Source organism: Euprymna scolopes, chromosome 20 (assembly GCF_053919585.1).
Source record: "Euprymna scolopes isolate OS-2025 chromosome 20, ASM5391958v1, whole genome shotgun sequence".
Taxonomy (NCBI): domain Eukaryota; kingdom Metazoa; phylum Mollusca; class Cephalopoda; order Sepiida; family Sepiolidae; genus Euprymna; species Euprymna scolopes.
The window spans coordinates 57,630,161-57,642,350 of record NC_136501.1 but is presented as its reverse complement, the minus strand read 5'-3'; the positions used below and the strand labels follow the sequence as shown (position 1 = coordinate 57,642,350).

Genomic DNA, 12,190 nt, shown 5'->3' with positions numbered 1-12,190 from the left:
TCACCTACACAGCGGTACGCACGAATGCGTCGTCTTAGCCTCCTTTTCTATACAAATTGCGCCAAGGTGCGCGAGATAGACGAAGAAAGAAAGGCAGGAAGAAAGAAACGACCATTTTGCAGTGTATGTGTGGACTTGAATTAGATGTGAGGGTATAAAAATAGAATAAATAAATGAATCTGGCTAGCAGATATTATAACGAAGAGTGGAGAGCTTTGGCCCGAGAATGAGGGAGATGGGGGAGGAGAATAAAAACAGCAAAGCAGACTTGTAGTAGTAATTTTCTTTATGCTTTTCAGGTTGGGTTTGCAATTAAATCGTAAAAACGTGTATATTTGCTTGTTAATTAAATGTAATCTTAGATCAACTAGAACGGGGAGGGTGTTACATAAATAATATGATTAACAAGGCGGATTTTAAACTAAATATGAGAATGTAATAATTCAATTTAAATGTAGGTTTCTCGCGTGTTTCTAACGATGTATACAAACAAATTAAATAGGGAGGGGGGAGGATAACGTAGACTAACGCGCGTGCGTGTATGTGAAACACAAAATAAATGGGTTATCTTGAAGCTACGTCCCCCGATGTTGACAAAGATTTTGCTCGAAGCCGTCATCAGCAAAACGGAATGAGTGTTTTTTTTTCTTCAAGTTACCGATCTTTCAGTTCTTTTGCTTATTCAAAATAGAATTATTAAAATAAAAATAGAGAACGCGCTCCATTTTGCAGATGACAGCTCTGGGCAAAACCTTTGAGGAACGTAGCTTGAAGATAACCAAATAATACAATTTATTGGCTTTTAATTAACTAAATGGACACCAAGAAAAAAATGGAAGGTGGGGGGGGTGATAAGGCTTCTTTTTTTTATTTTTTTTTTATAAAAAACAAAACCGGTGTTAATCTATCTCCAGCAAATCTAATTATTTTCGGTCACATAACTTTTGGCGAAATTTTTTATTAAAAAAAAAAAAACTGGGTACGTATGCAGAATACGTAACGTGTTGAACTAAAGTTTAGAAACCCATTCTTCACAGAGGGAGGATTGCGTTTTGAAATTATTCCTGCTTTCACCTAGCAATTTGATAAACAAATACCCTTAAAACTGAATTTAACTTGAACATCTTACCTAATAAAATAGCACGGCATGTTTTATTCTGCAAAAGTTGAAAAAAAAAAAAAAACTTAGAGATATTATTTGTTACTTTGTAATATATATTTGGTTAATACTTGAATATTTAACAAATATTTCCTATTTACTGGCCTCCCCACGAGGGCAGAGGAAGACACAATGTTGTTTTTTTAATGTGGGGAAAATCCAGCTACAAAAAAAAAGGGGGGGGGCACTCTGGATAGAAACAAAAATAAAATTGTCTCAGTCCTGAAGATTTCCTCCTCCACTGACCGAAGGCAGAAAAAGTGAAATTTAGTATCAGAACAGACACTACACTTTGTTTCTAGCAACTGGCCAAGTCAAGTACTTACTTGAATAAGTATTTGCCAAAAGGTAAAACTGCTCTGAGGATTTTTGGGGGATTAACATTGGATCGCAAATTGACCATGATACTAATTGATACTTTCTATTACTTTCTTTTAACGTATATATAACAGAATTCAATTGTTTTAACAATTAAAATCTGTCGACATTCTTAGCGACAAAACGACAAAATATTAAGTTGTTGCAAAAATAAATGTTTTTTTATAAGATATATACGTAAAAAAAAACAAAAAAACCGGCGTTCTTGCACCAACCCAATAATGATACATTTGATGAAAAGTTAAAAAAAAAAAAAAAAAAAAAATTATATAAGATTATTTTAAATAACCAGATTTGCATGCTTTCATTATTGCAGGTCTTTGGATCGACTTTAATTTATTTGTGTTTGTATTATTTGGATTAATCGAACTATATTGTGCTCATCTTGAATGTTATTTTCACGTTTGCGCGGTGCTTGTGAAGATAGAGTCTACAGATAGATTTTTGAAAATCGATTATCTTAAGCAAAGAACAGCAATACTAACTTGCCATGTCAAAATTACTAACATATTAAAATATTACGAAAAATTCTCTAGTAGAAAATTATTTATAGTTAAAAGTAATTTTTACAGTAAATTGGTGGAAAAGGCACCCTTTCCCAAATGAGAACGCCTTGAAGATTGCGAATACAGGGGATATCTTCTCTCCCTGTTCACTTGTGTAATGGCTGACGTTTTGTTTTTAGCCGATAGCGATAGATTTTGTTTCATTAAAAACTTAACAGTTGTTCTACTCGAGTAATTTTTTTTTTTTAAATATATTACGATTTTCGACACGACAATTTTGTTTTTGCTGAAACCACATACAGGGTAACCCGGATATAAAATACTGGTAAATTTATACAAATACCGTGACAGCGAATTAGTAGAAAAAAATGTACCCTAACCCTAACCCAGTTTTCAGATTCGTGTTCAGCACACCGAAACGTAACAGAATACTACGTAAAAGATTTTACTAATTCGCTGTCACGGTGTTTGTATAATAATACCAAAATACTTATTTTCAGGTGTCCGCAGCTCTTATATCCGGGTTATACTGTACATTAACACGGGCTCTAATTTGGTACCAGAGAAAATCTCCTATATTCGGGGTTTCTTATATCAGGGTTACACTGTATTAAAAAAATAAAAATCTGTCGACTATTTTAAGAAGCGCCGTTTGCTTACTCAAGTAGTCCGATTTTCAATCTAAATAAAACAGATGATCATCCCTCATCTAAAAAAAAAAATAAAAACTAATTTAGTTTCGTTCTAATCATGAGTGACACCCTTTTTGAAAAGGGCTGGCTACAATATCCCCACATTAACTAATCTTGCGCTGTCGTGCGTGAGACAAATAAATAGAGACGATAAATCTCTTAAGTAGATAAAGACGCACGCATGTATCTTGTGACATCTACATAAACAATAGACACGCGTGTCCTTGGAAAACATTTTTTTGTTTGCTTATTCAAATTGGCACTTATGGCGATAATTAAAAATAAAGAAAATACAGGACAGTCTGTATGATGTGTACGTATTCGTTACAGAATGAAGATGAACTATTCCCAAAAATTATCTTAAATCGATCAATTTGTTTTTAACTAAGAAAATCAAATTTTACGATTTTATTACTAAACTGTATTGACCATAAGGCTGATTTTTGACCTCTCAACTTGGATTTGAGTTGTCTCCTCCTTATTTATGTCATCGGATTTCATCATGCCCGGCGAAAACACTACTACTCGCTTACGCTTCGCTTAGTAGTAAAATTTGATTTTGTTGAATAAAAGATAAACTACTTGATCCAATTACGTGACTTTTGGAATATTTCATCTCCCTTCTGTAACGAGTACGTACATCATACATACGTTTCTGTATTTTCTTTATTTTTAATTGTCGCATAAATGCCAATGACCAATTGGTTGTTCAACCTGCAAAGTCAAGTCGAAAATAAGAAAATGCTTTTCGGAATAAACACCCCCAACCTCCCCCCTGTAAAGAACGGTTTTCAAAATACTCCCCCCCCCCATGTTAGGAACAGCTTTCAGTATAAACACCCTTTGCAGGTTGGACAACCAGTGCACATGCACATGACCGTACGAATTTTAATAAGCAATCCCCTTTTTAATTAAGTATTTTCAAATGGTTCACTATCAGCGGGGTCGATTTTGTTTTTGTGTGTGTGTGTGTATATATATATATATATATATATATATATATATGGGGGGGGAAGGGGCTCACATGTGGTTTTTCGGTTGTCTTACAGATTAAAGGACACTTGCAAAGAATTTAAAAAATTCAATTTCATAAAAAGCTTTTTTATCGCCTTAACCGACCACCCCGACTTAAAACCGAGATGATATTACAAAAACACTCAAATTTTTTTATGGAGGGGAGGGGGGGGCTTACAACCACATTGTTTTAATCAATTCAGTTTATAGATAATTTTTTTTTTAATTACATAACTGTCCTCAGTTAATTAAGCCCCTCCCCACAAGGACAAAGTTAGACCCAAACGTTAGGTAAAAAAAAAAAAAAGTTTTGGTTATGCAAAATACGGATCGTGCTGAAATAATATTATTAAAAAAAATAAAAATAAAAAAAAAATCTTAACCACGGGGAGAGCGTTTTAACTACTCTGTACTTTCACCTAACAATTTAACAGCACGGTTCGTATTCTGCATGAATACATACATTTGAAAAAGTGTTCTCAATTCTGAATATATCTCCTCCTTTTCCTCCTCCTCTAACTGACATAACAGATATTACACTTTGATCTTTTTTATTGATAATATTGATTTTTTTATTTTTATTTTATAATATGATTGCATTTTCACCCCCAAACAAGACAGAGTGCCTCTATCTGGGACATAATTTGCAGGGATACTATGTAGGGAGTTGAGCAGCAAGATATCTGTTTACATTTGAATTTCTGCATGTCAGTACAGTTAGAGAAGCAGGAACTTGGAAGGTAATTCCTAAGTCTAGCAGCCTTAGGGAAGAAACTAGGACACTAGAAGGCTTTCTGGCATCTGGGGATCTGTGTAGAGGTGGGATTTTGCTGCTTCTCGGGTTTATTGAGGGATATTTACGTCAAGAGCATATAAGGGCTTGTAGTTCGTCGGAGCACGAACCATTAATATACTTGTTAAACAGACAGAGGAATGTCAGAAGAAAATAATTGGATTCCTTCTTGTAGATGATATCAAAACATTTGTATTACTGTACACATAGATTCGAAAAAGTTGTCAAAAAACAAATATATAACAAATAAATGTTATCAAAGGCAAGATAAGTTACTTTTCTACCAAACTGGATATATTTTTCGTGTTTTTATTCAATGTAACATGTTTATTCAGCTCGAAAACCATAGTGTTTACCGATGTATTGGAACATTCAAGATGGCGTCTGATTCTCTCTTTAACACGGTAAGTGTGGGAAAAGATGTTATAAATAAAAAACCGGACAAAATACTGTTAAAAACTCGCTCAATATATGTTACCGTGACATAGGTTGACATATATTCGGCGGGTTTTTAATAGTATTTTGTATAGTATTTTTATTTAACCCACCTTTTTCCAAACTTACGGTGTTAAAGAGGGTGTGAGACGCCATCTTGAATTTTCCAATACATACATCGGTAAACACTATGTTTTTCGAGCTGAATAAATATGTTACATTGAATAAAAACACGAAAAATATATCCAGTTTGGTAGAAAAGTAACTTATCTTGCCTTTGATAACATTTATTTTTTATATATTTTTTTGACAACTTTTTCGAATCTATGTGTACAGTAATACAAACCCGCAAGCACATTTATTTAATAACCACTCCCCTACAAAGGCTAACGCATGCGCGGATAGCAGTTTTAATTTATTTATTTACTTGGATAATTTATTTACTTTGATAATTTCGGTGCTTATGCACTCATTAACTGTGCTTTTATTTATTTTGTTTTTTTCAAATAGTATTAAGTTTAATTCAAGTTTATTTTTTTATTAAATTGTTAGGTGAAAGTACAGAATAATTACAAAACAACCCTCCCTACCTATATTAAGAATAGCTTTCAAAATAACGTTATTATTTCAGCCGGTACCAGAAGTGCATAAGTACCCATTTTTAATTTACATGCGCGTATGCAATTTTTTTTTTATTTATTTAAAAATTAGTAAAATTCAATGAATAGAATAATAAATAATTTATCGTGTGTGTAAACATATGTATAAATTAGAAGCATTAATGTTTTTGGTTTTGTGTTTAAGGGAGCCGTTATTAACTAAATATGCTTGTCATAATGGAATTCAACACCAAGAGTACTTTTTTTTTGTATTATTATAATTTAAAATGTTAAAGAATCTCTAAACTTGGATTATGAATGTATACTTTTTATTTTATTTTATTTTAATTGTACATTTTGAGAACTGCATTTTCGAACAATAACACCAAAGAACGCAACGACGTGCTGAATCTGTTTTCCATTTGTTTTTCTAAACATTGTTTTTTTTTTTACAAAAGGGGAAACATTCACCTAAATTAAAAGCAATAAAAAAAGAACAGTTGCACTTCAGAGAAAGCCGTTAACCTTAATTAAAAATAAGGATACCCGATGTTGCACGGGAGAGGGGAGGGGGGCATGGATAACAAAAAATTGGGTTCAATATAATTGAAAAACTGACTGACATAATTTCAGTAATCTGAACATTCACGCACCGGTTTGATAGTGACTTCCAAGCGTGTGAATATTACAAGCAAATTGTTTTCATTTTAAGAGAGTTTCGTTCGCGCGCCGTAAAAAGTTAGCAAGGACCCTTCCTCGTGTTAAAAAATGGCTTATAAAATTTGCTTTTGAATGTTAAACTGCAACTGCACAAGTGTCTTTTTTTAACCATAAAAAAGTTGGGGTGTAATAAATCATGATGTAAGCTTAGGCGTATCTTCTGTAGTTTCTGACTTGTCCTTTTGGTCAAGATCAAAGTGTAGTATCTGTTCTTCAGATGCTGCACTTCCATTTCTTGTTCTCTTTCGGTGGAGGAGAAATCTTTCACGACTGAGACAATTTTTATTTTTGTACCTTTTCTCCACGTTAAAAAACGACCCTGGTGTCTAACTCTGTCCCGTGGGGAGGCATAGTAAATAGGTACATAGTAGAGCCTTTTGAAGGAAAAAAAAAAAAAAAAATCAAGGTGTCGAAATCAACAGAGGAGAATAAGGGTTTGATCAGACATGTTCTCAGGAAATCAGCAACACGAAGTAACATTAAATCTTATAAACACAACACCGGGTTGTTACAATTTAGGAACAAGTGCAGTACTGCAGTGCAGTAATGCACTTTTGTTACAGAGCTGAAATAATAACCTTATTATTTAGAAAGCCATTCTTATCATGAGGAGGGTGTTTTATAATTATTCTGTACTTTCACTTAACATTTTGGTGCTAATGCAGAAACTGATCCGCGCTATTTTTTAAATCGTATTTCCACGTTTAATTAAAGTTTTTTTTTTTATTATTATTCAATTGTAAGGTTAAAGTACAGAATAGGTACAAAAACACCCTTCCTCCCCATGGCTTTTTAAATAATAGCGTCATTTCAGCACGGATCACTCTCTGCATGGGCACCAACATTTTATTAAAAAAATATCGTAAAACTTGAACTAAACTTAAAAATACTATTTTAAACAATAGCACGGTAACAAAAGTGCATAAGCATTACAGGTGTGCAGTGGAATGATTGAAATATTAAAGATTATTTTAAAATAGCTATGTTCAAACCCGTCTATATTTCCTAATCCCTAGAATGGCCTCATAAGGAAGTAAAAAAAAAAAAAAATCTATTTGCCCCAAATCCAAAATATTAGGTTGTTTTGCAAAAAGAAGCGGTTCAAAATCGAGGGTTAGATTTTTAGGACATTAATTGTTGCAAATAAAAATAAAAACCTTTTTTTTTTTTTGTACATTTAGTTTCCGTATATAAACCAAGATTAAGACAAGACATTATCGATCATTAAATAAAATAGAAGTAAATTAAATGGGACGATTTCAAGTTTGTTTTTGTTGATTCTTTATGAATGTAAATATTTAACTATAGAATTGTAATTTTTTTCCACGATGCAGGGGTAATAATACACTTGTGGAAGATGATCTATAGATTTCAGTTTCACAAAAATCAATAAATATTTATTTTATCATTACTATCAGCAATGGAAAATTTTGCTTTAAGCAAAATCAAATAATAAATAAAATAAAAAAAAGACCAAAGAATCTTTTTTGGAATCGGAAAATAGGCAAAAAAAATGTCTCGATTTCGATAATTACGGCCCCAGTTTTACATTCATTGTTTCCTTACCCCCCCACCCCCGCCTGCATAAAGATTGGCGCGCACACATTAAAAATAAAGAGAGTTAAGAATACGTTCCAATAAAAAAAAAAAAAAGAAAGTTTTGTCTTATAGTGATCTCGAACTTCGGTTTAGGGATGAAATTCATGGTTTGTTTTTAGCTTGTACAAAAAAAAAAAAAAAAAAAAAAAGCGGCAGAAAAGATGAAAATTGCAGACATGTGATTATAGATTTTTATGAATGTCGGCGATAGAAATGTGATCAGAACGCGCGTGTTGTCGGATAAAAACATGACGGCAGGAGGCGCGTGTGTGAATAATATATATTATTCATCCACAAACAGTACGGTTTCGCTGTGTCACAACACATAAGTGTAGCTAGACAAGCAACTACCTCAAGCCAGGATCGAAACCCGATCGCCCAAACGACAGTCGGAGCTTCTAACGGTTGCGGTAAACGGCTGCTGCTATACAGGCAATATATATATATATAACGTGATCTCAGAGGGAAAAGCTAAATTTGTCCCAGTGTTTGGACAGAACTAAAACAGCAAACCCATGCACTTATTGATCAGCGTTGAAATAACAATATTTAGAAAGCCATTCTTAACATGGGGAGAGGTGCGTGTTTTGTACCTAGTCTGTATGTTAACCTTAAAATTACAATTAAATAAAAACAGATATCATAAAACTAATTAAACTTGTAATTAAAAAAAATAGCGCGGATCAATAAGTGCACAAACTTAATCAGTTATTTTTAAAAGCCATTTTAATTTGAAATACGAACGTATAAATTTAGTCAAGTAAAAATTAAATAATATTCTCAGTAGTAAATATCAATCAGTTTTTTTTTGTGTGTGTGTGTGTGTTTTTTAATACGAGATTTCCACAAACAACACCGCAGAGTCATTTATGAGAACGCGTTTTAGAAGTCAGATTTTTTATATATATGTATGTATATATATATATATATATATATATATATATATATATATATTATATTAATAAATATTGAAATTTAAGAGAGGGGTGTCTTAATTTATTTACATAATTTGTCAGGTTATTTATTTATTTACCTGCAGATGAGAGAAAGGTGTTCAAGACAAGATTTATTTTATGAAATCATACTACCCTAATGGAACAGCGAAGAGGGGGCACTGTGTTGAAGAGAATAAAAAAAATGTGGTTTTCTTCAAGATCAACACCCTTGTTGACTAAGGTTTCAAGAAGGCTTTCTGTGGTCCTGTCGGTTGGACAAAAACAAAAACTTTAAACATCCCCACCCCATATTTCTTATGTTTGATTTAATACTGCGTTTAATAAATATTATAAAAGTTCAAGTTTTTTTTTGGTTTTTTGGGTTTTTTTTTTTGTCCAGCCTAGAGATCTGAAGAAACTAAGAATTTTGAAAACCTTTGTCAACAAAAGTGTAGAAAGCCAAAATTGCCAGTTTAATTTTTTTGTTTTTGTTTCCTTTCTGACCGACATTGGATATAATTTACTTTAAATTAACAAGCACTTTTCTTTTTAAAAGATACAGGCGTGGAATAAAAAATATTGAGAGAACTCAAATACTTCCACACACGAACACACACGTCATCCACAAACAGTACGGTTTCGCTGTGTCACAACACATAAGTGTAGCTAGACAAGCAACTACCTCAAGCCAGGATCGAAACCCGATCGCCCAAACGACAGTCGGAGCTTCTAACGGTTGCGGTAAACGGCTGCTGCTATACAGGCAATGAATTAACAATGTTTTGACATTGTTCAAATACCTAAGCTCAATTTGTTTACACAAAGAGCATATCGCTTCATGCGCTAATGGTCACTTTCCAAATGCTCAACCTAAGATAGGGAGCATTATATATATATTATAAATAATCAAATATATTTAAAGCTGATGGTCGGCGTACACAAGTAAATAAAGGGGGGTACTAGATAAGTACTACACATTTCATAGAAATCATATGAAGATATATAATTAAGAATGTTATTAGGATACTCCTTGTTTGTAAACAGAAAAAAACATAATGGTACTTATGCAATAATTATACCGCGCTGAAATAATCAGGTTATTATTTAATAACCCATTCATGGGGGAGGGAAGGTGTTTTGTAACTATTCTATTAATATTAACAATTTAATAATAAAAGAAAAGAAAAACTTGAAAATAATATTAAAACTAGTGCGGTTCAATTAAGTTAGTACATAAACAGTAAACACCAATATAATCGTAGTTGTAAAGTAGTACTATGGTTAAAACATGTTTATAAAAATAATTAAAAAAATAAATAAAAAAATAAATAAATAAAAACAATGCATACGTATATTCACATTATTGGTGTACTTACTTCGTAAATTTGTATATATAGTCCATGTGAAAACTGTGTGAGGGGAGGGGGATTAAACTTTCCCCCCTTTTGTCAACACACAGGTATGTAAAAAAAAAAAATCAAATGACCCTTATTTTTTTTAATTATATATACATATATATATATAATTAAAAAAATGACACGTTTTTATCCTTTTTTTTTTGTTTGTTTCGTTGTTTCGTAAAAAAAAAAAACAGCTTCTTATGAATTATTTTCAAACATCAAATAACTCTCTCTGTACACATGTATTTATATGTACAAAAAATGTGATCAACTAAGACGTGTGTTTCAAAGTTAAATTAATGATGATGATAAAGTCGAGATGATATGCTTTTTTACAACAGACATCTCTCCTCGAAATCCGAATTCAGCATCCTGCACTTAGTTGAAGTAGTAGTAGTAGTAGTAATTAAGGTAAGGGAGAAAGAGGAAGCCACTGCCACCACGTCTCCTACATACCTCCCACCACCCCTCTAGAATCACCAGCAGCAGCTATGGCCGTAATAGTAGTAGCCACAGTAGTTACGGACGGCATTCTAGTAGTAGTACTTGTAGTAATAGTTGGATATTGTTAGAACAAACCTACTTCGTTTATCTTCCCGCATCTGAAATAAAAAAGGAAATAGAAATTACTATATAATTAAATGAAATGATAAAACAACAAGGATATAGCAATAATAATCAGCACTTATTCTGTTACTCCCTCCCTATATATATATATATATATATATATATATATATATATACTGACTGATATATATATATAGAGAGAGAGACTGATACATATGCGTGTATATATATGTATGTATATATATATATATATATACATATATATATATATATATATATATATATATATACCTATTTACTATGCGTGGGGAGGCATAGTAAATAGGTATATATATATATATATATATATATATATATATATATATATATATATATATATATATATACATATATATATATATATATATACATACATATATATATATATATACATACATATATATACACGCATATGTATCAGTCTCTCTCTATATATATATATATCAGTCAGTATATATATATATATATATATATATATATATATATATATATATACATACATATATATATATATATACATACATATATATACACGCATATGTATCAGTCTCTCTCTATATATATATATATCAGTCAGTATATATATATATATATATATATATATATATATATATATATATATATATATATATATATATATATATAATGGGTTTTTCTTCTTTTATTATAATTTTGTATACCTTCCTTACAGGTTTAAAAGGTTATATATACATATACATTTTCACACATATACGTCAAAGTCGCTGGATTCTTTTCAGTTTTGAGGAATGATAGATACGCTCTATCAATTCATAAGGAAGCAAGGGTTGCGCAATCCACAGCAGCATCTTTCATGAACCGGTGGAAGTGCTCGGAGCAAGAAAACCAGAGCGAGTGGAAAAGATGCCAGGATAAGCAGAGGAAAACTGATGTTATTTCGAAGGTTTTCGTCCTCCTGGACTAGTTGCACAACGAAGGCGTGAGAGTCTAGTCTACTCTACTATTTAGTCCATTAATGGAGGAACGATGTACGAATTCGTATCTCGCACAACTTCAATTAGTATTCTTTATTATCGGGTTGGGAGTAACGTGTAGTATCTGTTACTGAAGCTAGGCCATTCTAAATAGAGGCAATTTTAACTTTTGTCCCAATCCAGATTGCCCTTTAGGGGAGAATTGGATGTTCCAGAAATGAAAAACTATCATTGTGCCTAACTTTGACGTGTAGAAAGATAAGTAAATAGGTCTCTCTCTCTCTCTCCCCCCCCCCTCTCTCTCTCTCTCTCTCTCTCATATATGCAGTTTAGCCTGAGACGGAAAGGGAACACAAATGCTTCTGTGTAGCTTAATTGCTATATATATATATATATATATA

General features: G+C 32.0%; 1 protein-coding gene across 5 annotated transcripts in view; it reads right to left on the bottom strand.

Annotated features, from left to right (window-relative positions):
- Positions 1-10,692, bottom strand: part of LOC145241440 (LIM domain transcription factor LMO4.2-like) — a 473,578-nt gene extending 462,886 nt beyond the window's left edge. For 2 of the 5 annotated variants that reach the window (XM_080104398.1, XM_080104399.1), the window contains exon 1: positions 10,207-10,685. The gene's annotated coding sequence lies outside the window, so the exon portion shown is untranslated. Of the gene's footprint in view, positions 1-4; positions 1,180-10,206 lie in introns of those variants that run through there. The other 3 variants (XM_080104394.1, XM_080104400.1, XM_080104395.1) reach the window with 3 other exon arrangements.
- Positions 10,693-12,190: the final 1,498 nt, after the last annotated feature.